A 12,559-nucleotide genomic window follows, 5' to 3' on the forward strand; every position below is an offset into this window, starting at 1 on the left:
TGCAAGACACTCTTACTAAGGTAACCAAGGGCTGTGGGAATTGCCATAGTGAAATTCCTAGATGGTTCAGACAGAATTGAAGACCAAGGACCAGAAGAAAGGGAGCAAATTACCAGACATACCACCAGAAAGTCCATTAGGAATAATGATTAGCGGACGCCCCTAGGTGCACCCTGAGTGTTTTGCTCGGAGGGGACTCCACTCTCGGCTGCTCACTGCAGGAGCAGACAAAGGCCTCCTGAAGCTGCGGACAAGCGGTATGTTTTCAGCTGCTGGAGGGATACTAACTGGAGTGTTAATAATTGTATGTCTTATTCTTAAACGTCCAGGTATTTTGTGTTGAAAGCATTTGTGTAAGTGTAAGGGTTTGAAACCAAGTGGAATGAGTCACTCCACGAAGAACACAGTCAGAGACAATACTCGTTTGGTTGGTTATCATTCTAAATTATATTCTTGTGGTATGAATGAGATGTGCTAGAGGCCTCTCTGTGTGATTGCATGATTGTGCTGTGGGAGTGAGACGCAGCGTCGCTGCGAAGCGAGTGCGGAGTTCCGATCCGCGGTTCCGTGTTCTCTGTGAGGGGAGCGGCCGGAGATGAGCGAAGTGCGTGACAGGCCGAAAAGAAGTGCTGTTTTATCCAAGTGTTGATTGGTGGTGCCCAATATATGGGCCTGGCAGTGTATCTTGTGATCCTATTTTTGCTCTTAAATGCTTTGAGTGTGACAAGAAAAAAGGCGGGAGCATTATCTAAGTAACTAACAGTTTAGATGCCTTGGTGTATTTGCTGTGGTATTTGGTCAGTTTCCCAACACTTCCTATCTTTCTCCAGCCTGTACTTTCACCAAAGTCTCAGTCATTGGCCAACTTAATTCCATACCTTTCTCCCTCCAGGATGCTCTATACCGTATTTCATCCCATTTTCCTTCTCTCTTCCTTATTTCACTCCGGATATTCCTATTTGAAGTGGCCAGCCTGGCCACACTTAAAACATCTTATCAAAGCCTGTCCCTGCTAGGATTCAGGCCACAACACAGGCAGCCTTCTTTGCCTGCCATTCCTTCATCTCTCTTCCTCTCCTTTCCATCCTGGCCCTGACTCCCCCTGAAGATTTTCTTCCTCTTTCTCCAACCCTCTGCCTCACCACCAGCTACACTGTCAGTACCATTAGTTTCACTCTCTGCCTTTCCCTCCCATCTCCCTTCCTGACACTCACCTTCAGGCCTCTTTGCCATTTTTGTGTAGCAGCACTCCTCCTGATCATTCCCATCTCTTTCCTTGTAAACAACATACTTATAGACATAATTCCCCCCCCAAGAGTATAAGTTAGGTCCTAGGAACTGGTTTAGTAGTTCAGCTAGGCTGTTGGGGTCCTCAGTTAAAGACTTCATCTCCTTCTTAAAACTCCTAACCTCTCTGTTGGTAAGGAGCAGGGAGGAGTTCTCCTAAGAGGGGACACAGTTAGTGTTAGTACTGACAGTATCATGAAAAGCAAAATTCTCAATATTTTCTCAATATTCTCAATATTCGCTCCACAAGCAGGAGAGCGCGTCTACTAGTTCCATAACACAGTTTATATACTTTTTTTTTTTTTTCTTTTGAGGAACAGGACCCTCCCCTGTTTCCCCATTGACTGGGTAATCCAGGTTCACAATCTATCTGGTGCTTCACAGACAATAGATGGCTTTCAGTTGCCAGCCTGTTAAATTTCAAATTTCTTTTGACTTTTATACTCTTTGAGGTGGTAATTTTTCTTACACAGTGATTTCCGTCTAATTGCTCTAAGGATTCTGGTTGTCTACATTTTACAAGGTCGCCTGTTAAGCTTTCTTATCGTTGTAAGCATATCTCAGTACCACGTTCCTTCCCTCTAAACAATGTACCCTTTGTTCCCTCTAAACTCTTACATTCCTGATGTTCTCATCAACCATGGGGCTTGCTGACCCCCCATGGCCACACTCCCACATCTCCCCCTTCTTTATTAATATCAACCATCTTCTTGACATGAATTACTACTCCATATATCACATGAATCTTGAAAGACTGATTCATTCTTTCTACTCTGACACAAGACTGGGGCCTGGGGGGGAGGGGGGGGTATGCAGATCCCAACTAATACCTAATAGTCTGATTATCTCAGTAACTATCTTGGCTGTTAATTGTGGACCTCTGTCTGATGACATTCCCAAATGTGATATATGTTGTCCACCGATCCTTCTGCTACACCACTGGTCCCCCTGCCGCTACTGCCATCACAGGCCTTTGCTGTTACACCCCCTGGTGACCTGAACGTGCCTTTTGATCCAGGCCCTATTGGCCTTGAAAAGGAGATGGATATGTTTCCCTTTGATCCAGGAAGAATAGGATACATAAGGCCTGAAGGCCGAGTTGCTTAACAACTTAAAGTGAGACATATCGTTCCCACGACTAGCCCTGGAATTCTCCGGTGTTTGTAATCAAGAAAAGGAATGGAAAATGGAGACTGTTATATGATCTGAGAAAAATTAATGAAGTCATGGAAGACATGGGAGCACTTCAACCAGGATTACCAACTCCAACTATGCTCCCCCAGTCATGTATATTAATAGTAATAGACTTAAAGGATTGTTTGTTAAACACTTGCCAGAATTCGGAAAACTTTGCCATGTTTATGTTTCAATTGATACCTTTTCTGATTGTACATAGGTATAGGCATACTCGGGTTTCTTATGAATACGTAAAAGCAATGTTCTGTATATTTAGAAAGTTCGATGTTAGTGTGTGCTTGTTGGTAGTGCATAGACTCCCCGCACACCCAGCGCTGTTTACTTGCCTTTTATAAATATTACTAAATTCAGATTGAGTTGTATCTTCATTTATAACACCAAAGGTATTCCAAATCTCAGGATTACCTCTTTTAACAAAGCTTTTACTACTTTTGCCCTATTGGTAGTGACTTGCGGAAAACGGACTCCACAGTCAGTAAGATTGTAAAGTAGGTATGTTTATTCAGTGCTGGGAAGCACGGGGGGTAGTCACACCAAAGTTGTGGGCACCTGACGCGTCAACTTGCCTTGTTTTTATGCAGTAAAGAGTTACATACATGTATGCATGAAGTTTCCCAATATACCTATACATATTCATAACATGTCCCCGCTTCATATTAAAATTAGCTCCAAGGAGTCATTTCCATAAACTCCTCCCATCTGCACTTGCGCAGTGTATTCTGGTGGTGGTCTTCGGGGGTCATGGGGATGAAGATTGATGATTCTTCCTCGTCACCGCTAGTTGACCTCTTGTCTTTGCGCAGACTCCGTTGCTCCTTGGCTCTTGTCCATCCACAGGACCAGTTTCTACCAGTTTCTTAAGATAGGCTCACACTCTTATTAGGAGACTGACCTTGGTAAGGGGCCCAAGGCTTCTTGCTTTAGTTAATTTGCACAATGCACCATAGTTAGCAAAGCCACTAAGTAGCATCCTAATTTAATGCTCTCAGCGCTCTATCGCTACTTGATAAGATTCTCCTAACTCCCTCTCTCAGTATGACATGGAAAAGCCTCAGGCCAACCTGTGTATGTGTCCAACAAATACTTTAGCCCCCCCCCTTTTCCTGGCATTTTGGTAAAGTCTATTTGCCAATACTCTCCAGGTGCCTTTCCCTCAGTAGTTTTTCCAAATTGAATATTATTCTGTGGTTTTGGATAATTCCTACAACATATTTCACACCTCTCTGTGACTGGCCTAATAGTCTTTGCAATATTCCTGCTAATAAATAACTTCTGTAAATGCTTTAGCAAATTTTCTGTTTCCCAGTGCACAGCATTATGTCCTTCTTTCACTAGACTATTCATAAGGGAATAGGATACCACTACTAGACCTGAGGGTGCAACTGCCCATCCATTCTGCCAGTTTTCTGTAGGAAAGGAATTCGCAGGTGGCTTCACGCTGTTTCACACGTCCCTGAATTAGAGATAATGAGGAAACAAGCGGTAGAAACAAAAACTTGAGCAAGGTTGAGATAAAGTAAATTGGCTACAGTGTTAAAGATGAGCTTTGAGCAGTGGTCAATTGCTGGCTGGCTCAAGGCATGTGTCTGAGGGTCTCTAACCAATTGTATGAAAGATTCGGGCAAGTGGACATTGCTTGGGGCTACAGGGAAAGTATACGTAGTAGTGAAAAAGGGCAATAAACGTCTCCTGTTCAAGAGCCATCAGGAGTCACTTCCAGGGATGGGGCATCTGCAACTTCTCTGGGCAACCTGTTCCAGTGCCTTACCACCCTCACAGTAAAGAATTTATTTATAATATCTAATCTTAACCTACCCTTTTTTAGTTTAAAAACATTGCTCCTTGCCGTATCCCTCCCCAGATTTCCTGTAGGGCCCCCTTTAGGTACTGGAAGGCCCCTCTAAGGTCTTCCCAGAGCCTTCTCTTCTCCAGGCTGAACAACCCCAACTCCCTCAGCCTGCCTTCCTAGGAGAGGTGTTCTAGCCCCTTGATCATCTTTGTGGCCCTCCTCTGGACTTGTTCTAATACTTCCATGTCCTTATGTTCTTGTTCTGGGGGATCCAGAGCTCATGTTGAAGGTTGAAGTAATTGTGAATGATGTCCAATTAGCCATTATAAGCCTCGTTCAACGTACAGATCACGATTATGGATTCACAAACAACATAATATACCCTCAGTCTTCGCATTCCATGAACTACCACAGCCACACTTAAAAGAGTTTGGTCATGTTCAATGAGAAATACCACAGCTAGATTTACTGAGTAGTGCAATTTATTAAAGCAACGGGTACACAGGTTCTTTGAATTGCAGGTGATAAATTCACTGTCTGTAAAGCACATACAAATATCAAAAGTATGAGTAACACAGCCTGGCTATAAACATGTTAAAAGATATGAAGCTCCTCTATAGAGATTTTTAAGTTTCCTGGGGATGCACTTGGTATAACCAATTGTTCAAATCTTACCCAAAGGCGTCCCAATGCAGGGGAAGAGAGGCTCAGCCCGTTGACTGATCCCAGAAGTCAGAAGGGATCTTTCCTTGCATTATGGTATCTTCCCTAACATCCTCTCTCCCTTAAGCTAATTTATATACCATTTTCTATCTTTTAGGTGGAGCTTGAGTGTGACTCTAGTCATGCATACCTTTGTTATGATTGGTGTTAAATTTTCTTGCTTTGCTTTTATAGACTAGAAAAAATTTAAAGTGCATGCTCAGTGAGGTGTGGTTACACCTTGGAGGTGGGTAGCTTTTGGGGTGGAGGTGTGTTTTGGTATTATAATGATATTATAATGGGCAAATGTTGGGAATTGGCATACAGGGCGTGGACATGACTCTGTGGAACAATTGTTCGATCTGAGCTTGCCTTAAGCAACCAGGAGTAGGCCTTAGAAAATCTCATGGCCTGCTGTAGCTGAGCAAACCAAGCAACCAGAATAACCATGAGAAGCTCCCACGACAATAATTCCCACATCGCCCAATTGAGGAATTCAGAAAAATATTGTTACCAGCAGCTGGCTTCAAGGACAAGATCTACTTGACTGCTAATCACAAGGGGGGTAGTTTTCTTGCAGGTGGGGTTGTTTTCTTCTAGTTGTTTGTCTGAGTGCTTTTGACCAATAATCTTGTGTGAAACACTGTCCGCCCCTGTTAAGTTCACTATAAAAGTTAGGCTATTCGGGCAATAAAATGGAGCATGATCTGACTCTGCTGGTGTCTGTCGTGCTTTCGGCCGTACTTCTTCCAACAGGCAAAGTTCACCAAAAGTACAGCATTTTGTCAAAAACATGACAGGACGTTGGCTCAGGGTAGCAAATGTGCAGCTTATTGGTTCCAGTGTGCACAAGAACAGTCAAGTTCCCATCTTATCACAGAGCCTAGCTGTGGTGTCTCCACTCTGCTCCACACTCCATACCATTCCTCTTAGAATCAGTACACCAAGTTCCCTTGGTGAGGTCAACATCTATGGTTGGAGGTCAAGGGAGCTTCTATGTAGTGCAGCTACGCTCCACCCTGAAAGCTTCTTCAGTGCTGTACCTTTTCTTTATAATGTAAATATCAGATTAATTTCCAAGTCACCTCAGGCAATTATTCCACACCATCTCATGAGAGCAGAGTAGAGGGAGAATCACCTCCCTCAACCTGCTGGTCACACCTCATTGATGCAGCCCAGGATACAGTTGTCTTTCGTCTACTACATCCTACTAGCCTTCACACTGCTACTAAGGATGTGGGTCTCCTATGTCATGTTTATCTGCCTCATCTGAACATCTACAGTGTCCCAGAGCATTTCAGGGGATGTTTAGATACCTATGTTTATCTCTTAGTTGATATATTCAGTGAAGCCAGGGGGAGGAAATGATTGTCATATTTGAGACTTCTGAATGGAGCTGGCAGATATGACAGGATCCACACATTTTCATGTATTTCTAGAGAGGTAACTAGATGCCAGCTGCATTATCCTATGGTATCTCAAATGACAAAAAAAGTTTGGCTTAGTCTGTGACTAAATAAGTCTCATGTCTATTCACTATAATGGAAATTCAGACATCTAGCTGACAGACAGATCATTCATATTGATATCTAGATTTAAGTTACAATATTAAAATGTACTCTTACTCAATGGGCTAGATTAATTTGTTTTATTGTATAAATAAATGATGCCTTTCCAAACACCAAAGGTTGTGTACCCTAGCATCCAAATGACACTCCAGATAAGGCATAGGTCTCCCACAAAATTCCCATGCTATATAAGCCTTCCCCATATAGGGATCTTGGATACCTATTGAGACAGGGAACAAGATAAAGGATGTTGATTTTGCAGGTCTTAGCTAACACATCTGTATGTTAACCACAAGGACAGGATGGCACTAAAGATAAGGGAGTAAAAGACTGTATGCACATAGATAATAGAAGCAGCAAGAACTGGCTTGGACTGCTGAAGTCTGTCAAAGAAATAAAGGGTCAGAAGTTTAGCAGCAAGGAAGACTTCTGGCCTTCATTAAAACACCACCAGAGTACGCCTGATGACCACCCAAGGAATCTAGTACACATGCGAAAAGGGGAGGTGTTGCAGGAAGAACAGCCGAAAGCACGACAGACACTAGTATGGTCAGATCATGCTCCCTCTTATTACCCGAATAGCCTGACTTTTATAGCAAATTTAACAGGGGCGGATAGTGTCTCACAAGATTATTGATCAAAAGCACTCAGACAAACAACTGCACGAAAACAACCCCACATGCAAGAAAACAACCCCCTTGTGATTAGCAGTGTAGACCTTGTCCTTGAAGCCAGCTGCTGGCAACAATATTTCTCTAAATTCTTCAATTGGGCGATGTGGGAACACTGCCATGGGAACTTCTTGTAGTCGTCCTGGTAGCTTGGTTTACTCAGCTGCAGCAAGCCATGGGATCTTTGCTGTTTCAAAAATCCCTCAACAATTCCCCCTTTTTCTTTTTGAGCAAACCAAGCCTGATGTAACAGTTTTGCAAGTAACCTTTAACCACATTTATTACAATACAATACGCAATGATGATTAACACCACAACAAACAGAATCCTTAATCCCTCTTTGACTAATCCCAGTAGCCATCTATGCATCATTTCAAACAAATCAGTGAACCACTGATTGAAAGGATTGATATCATATTGAATCTTTCTCATGTGCTCTTTCAGGAAAGTAATGGATTTGTGAATTGACTCACTATGATCAAAAGGGTTTAAACAGCACATTCCCTCAAAGTCCTCACACCCATGCCCTTGAGCCAAGAGCAAGAAGTCAATAGCAGCTCGATCCTGTAAGAGCGCATGTTGCAGACTATTTTGATCTGGTAACATCTCCTCAAGTATCTCTGTCGTGGCATGGGCTTGCTTCTCGGCCCAGCATACCAATTTTTCTAAGTTGTTAACTGTGGCTGCAGATGCCACTCCAGGCACTAAAATTGCCAATGCCACTCTAGCTGCAACACCAAGCAATTCAACATTATCATTGCAATCCGGTGCGAGCAATGCCCATTTATGTCTGGTGATCTCACACAACTGTGACAAGCTAGTGTTGAGGGATTTCTTGAAACAGCAAAAATCCCATGACTTGCTGTAGCTGAGCAAACCAAGCTACCAGGGCAACTATGAGAAGTTCCCATGACAGTGTTCCCACATCGCCCAATTGAGGAATTCAGAAAAATATTGTTACCAGTAGCTGGCTTCAAGGACAAGGTCTATGTGACTGCTAATCACAAGGGGTTGTTTTCTTGCAGGTGGGGTTGTTTTCTTATAGTTGTTTGTCTGAGTGCTTTTGACCAATAATCTTGTGTGAAACACTGTCCACCCCTGTTAAGTTCTCTATAAAAGTTCGGCTATTCGGGCAATAAGATGGAGCATGATCTGACTCTACTGGTGTCTGTCGTGCTTTCGGCCGTGCTTTCTGCAACATATGGCGCCCGAACAGGCTGAGACCCGAACAGGCTGAGGCCGGGACATGGGAGCGGCGCCGGGACATGGGAGCGGCGCCGTGAGATCCGAGGCACACGGCAAGCCGACCACCTCACAGAGAGAAGCATTGAAACACCCTACTAACTGACCTGGGCAACGGCCTCGGGGTGAGAAACGGGACTCGGAATCGCGGTGGGACGCGGGAAACGGAATCGCGGTGAGACGCGGAAAAGGGAATCGCGGTAAGACGCGGAAAAGGGAATCGCGGTGGGACGCGGAAAAAGGAATCGCGGTGGGACGCGGAAAAGGGAATCGCGGTGGGACGCGGAATCGCGGTGGGACGCAGAAAAAGGAATCGCGGTGGGACGCGGAAAAGGGAATCGCGGTAAGACGCGGAAAAGGGAATCGCGGTGGGACGCGGAAAAAGGAATCGCGGTGGGACGCGGAAAAGGGAATCGCGGTGGGACGCGGAAAAAGGAATCGCGGTGGGACGCGGAAAAAGGAATCGCGGTGGGACGCGGAAAAGGGAATCGCGGTGGGACGCGGAATCGCGGTGGGACGCGGAAAAAGGAATCGCGGTGAGACGCGGAAAAGGGAATCGCGGTAAGACGCGGAAAAGGGAATCGCGGTAGGACGCGGAATCGCGGTGGGACGCAGAAAAAGGAATCGCGGAGAGACGCGGGAAATTTGAAGTAATTGCATGAAGTTGAAGTAATCGCGGTGCGATGCGGGACATCCGAGATCGAGTTGCTACGGGAGACCAGAGGCGTCAGCGGACAACGGCAGCCGACCCTCACCGTGTGGCGAGTCGGCACAGAGCAGAGGGGCGGACATCAGGACCCTGCAGCCTGTCTGACGTAACCATGGAGGCAGCAGCAGCTGTGCTGCTTCTCTCTGGCATTCTTTTTTAAGAGGTTTATCTTGCAATGCAAAAAGGACTATTCGTCCCCAGATTGGTGTTATAACTTGGTTTCTGGATAACATTCAGTGGGGTTGCCTCATTCTACGGACTATTAATGACGATTTAGCTCTATTGCAGGGCAGGAGTGCAGAGACGCAGATTACACTGCCAAATGACCACCGGCAGGCTCGTTCACAAACAGCTTCTAGGATTGCAGCTGGCACAACCTGCAGCCGTATAGCAGACGTTACACTCTCTTTCCTAACTAGTAATCATGTGTCTTATCCATTTGTGGTGAATGGTCAGTGGCAAAAAGAAAAGGGGGAGAGTAAGGGACGGCAAAGACAGAAACGGTACCAGGAGGATGCCACTGACACTGACAGCACGGGTAATAGGAGTAGTATAAGTGACACTGGTGCAGAGCTGCGGCGGGCGCTGCTGCGCTGTGGGGCATTCTGCCTGCTGCTCGCCCTCGCCTGCCTGTGCACTGCTGCCGACAGTGCTAGAGCAAAATGTGAAGACTGCTCAGATGGCAGTGATGAGAGTGCTTGTGTGAAGAAGACGTGTGCTGAATCTGACTTTGTGTGCAACAGTGGTCAGTGTGTGCCAAATAGATGGCCGTGTGATGGGGATCCGGACTGTGAAAATGGGTCTGATGAGAGTGCTGATCTGTGTCATATGAGAACATGTCGGGTAAATGAAATTAGCTGTGGTCCTCAGTCAACCCAGTGTATCCCAGTGTCCTGGAAATGTGATGGTGAAAAGGACTGTGACAGTGCAGAAGATGAAGAGAATTGTGGCATTGTGACTTGTAGTGCAGCAGAATTCACATGCAGTAGTGGGCAATGTATTTCCAAAAGCTTTGTCTGCAATGGTCAAGATGACTGCAGTGATGGTAGCAATGAGCTGGAGTGTGCACCTCCTACCTGTGGTGTTCATGAGTTTCAGTGCAAGAATTCTACCTGCATCCCTATCAGCTGGGTGTGTGATGATGATGCTGACTGCTCCGACCACTCGGATGAATCTTTGGAGCAGTGTGGCAGCCAGCCTGCACCTCCAGTGAAGTGTTCTGCGAGTGAGGTGCAGTGCATCTCAGGTGAATGTATCCACAAGAAGTGGCGATGTGACAGAGATCCTTATTGCAAGGATGGAAGTGATGAAATTAACTGCCCTTCTCGGACCTGCAGGCCAGACCAGTTCAGATGTGTAGATGGGAACTGTGTCCACGGAAGAAGGCAGTGCAGTGGTGTGAGAGACGGTCTGGATGGCACTGATGAAGCAAACTGTAACAATGTTATTCAGTGCTCTGGACCTGGCAAATTCAAGTGCAGAAGTGGAGAATGCATAGATACCAATAAAGTGTGTAACCAGCAGAAAGACTGCAAGGACTGGGGTGATGAGCCCCTGAAGGAATGCAACATAAATGAATGTGACTGTCCAGCTGGGTTTGACTTTGTAGAAAAGAGAAACTGTGGAATTGATGAATGTCAAAACCCTGGTATCTGTAGTCAAATCTGTATCAACCTGAAAGGTGGCTACAAATGTGAACGTAGCCGTGGCTATCAGATGAATCCTGCTACAGGAACTGGGAAAGGGCCATACTGATACAAAACCACAAATAACACCTGTGATTACAATGACGCTGCTAAGCAGGGTTTAGGAGTTTATAGCATGGAGACAAGGGGTAACAACTACAGTGTTTGGAACAATTGTACAGCTTTGGCCTTGCCTCCTGATGTGCTTCTGATTTGTGGGGATGGGGCCTGGCATGGTATCCCTGCAAATGCTGTCAGATGTCCATGTTACTTAGATAAACTCATTGTATTTGCTCCTAGCTTGCTACAGTTGCGTGAGATCACCAGACATAAATGGGCATTGCTTGCATCGGATTGCAATGATAATGTTGAATTGTGTGGGGTTGCAGCTAGAGCGGCATTAGCAATTTCAGTGCCTGGAGTGGCATCTGCGGCCGCACGTAACAACTTAGAAAAATTGGTATGCTGGGCCAAGAGGCAAGCCTATGCCACGACAGAGATACTTGAGGAGATGTTACCAGATCAAAATAGTCTGCGACATCTGCTTTTACAGGATCAAGCTGCTATTGACATCTTGCTTTTGGCTCAAAGGAATGGGTGTGAGGACTTTAAGGGAATGTACTGTTTAAACCTTTCTGATCATAATGAGTCAATTCACAAATCCATTACTTTCCTGAAAGAGCATATGAGAAAGATTCAATATGGTATCAATCCTTTCAATCAATGGTTCACTGACTTGTTTGAAACAAGGTGTAGATGGTTGCTGGGTTTAGTCACAAGGGGATTAAGGATTTGGTTTATGGTGGTGGTAATCATCGTTGTGTGTTGTAAGTATAGCTAAAGAGTCACTTGTAAAACTGCTGTGTCGGGCTTGGTTTGCTCAAAAGAAGAAGGGGGAATTGTTGAGGGATTTCTTGAAACAGCAAAAATCCCATGGCTTGCTGTAGTTGAGCAAACCAAGCTACCAGGGCAACTATGAGAAGTTCCCATGACAGTGTTCCCACATTGCCCAATTGAGGAATTCAGAAAAATATTGTTACCAGTAGCTGGCTTCAAGGACAAGGTCTATGTGACTGCTAATCACAAGGGGTTGTTTTCTTGCAGGTGGGGTTGTTTTCTTATAGTTGTTTGTCTGAGTGCTTTTGACCAATAATCTTGTGTGAAACACTGTCCACCCCTGTTAAGTTCTCTATAAAAGTTAGGCTATTCGGGCAATAAAATGGAGCATGATCTGACTCTACTGGTGTCTGTCGTGCTTTCGGCCGTGCTTTCTGCAACAAGCTAGGAGCAGATATAGTGAGTTTATCTAAGTAACATGGACCTCCGATAGCATTTGCAGAGATACCTTGCCAGGCCCTATCCCTGCAAATCAGAAAAACATCAGGAGGTAAGGCCATAGCTGTATGATTGTTCCAAACGCTATAGTTGTTACCCCTTGTCTCCGTGCCATAAGCCCCTAAACCCTGCCTAGTGTCATTGTAATCACAGGTATTATTTGTATTTCTGTACCCGTATGGCCCTTCCAAGTTCCTGTAGCAGGATCTCGGTAATTCATTCTTATTTGTGGTAACACATTTGGTGCTCCTCTATTTATTTTTTGAAAATAAATACTCGCAGGAGGCTCTTCTCGGTCACTAGTCAAACATAAGTGATTCAAGACAACCAATGCCGCGGACAATCGCTCATCGATGTTCTTGATTTCTTTTAAT

The 12,559-nt window shown here is 45.0% G+C and overlaps 1 pseudogene; it reads left to right on the top strand.

The window, feature by feature from the left end:
• Nucleotides 1–2,196: 2,196 nt before the first annotated feature.
• Nucleotides 2,197–12,083, top strand: LOC137846935 (very low-density lipoprotein receptor pseudogene; annotated as a pseudogene).
• Nucleotides 12,084–12,559: the final 476 nt, after the last annotated feature.

Source organism: Anas acuta, chromosome W (genome assembly GCF_963932015.1).
Source record: "Anas acuta chromosome W, bAnaAcu1.1, whole genome shotgun sequence".
NCBI lineage: Eukaryota > Metazoa > Chordata > Aves > Anseriformes > Anatidae > Anas > Anas acuta.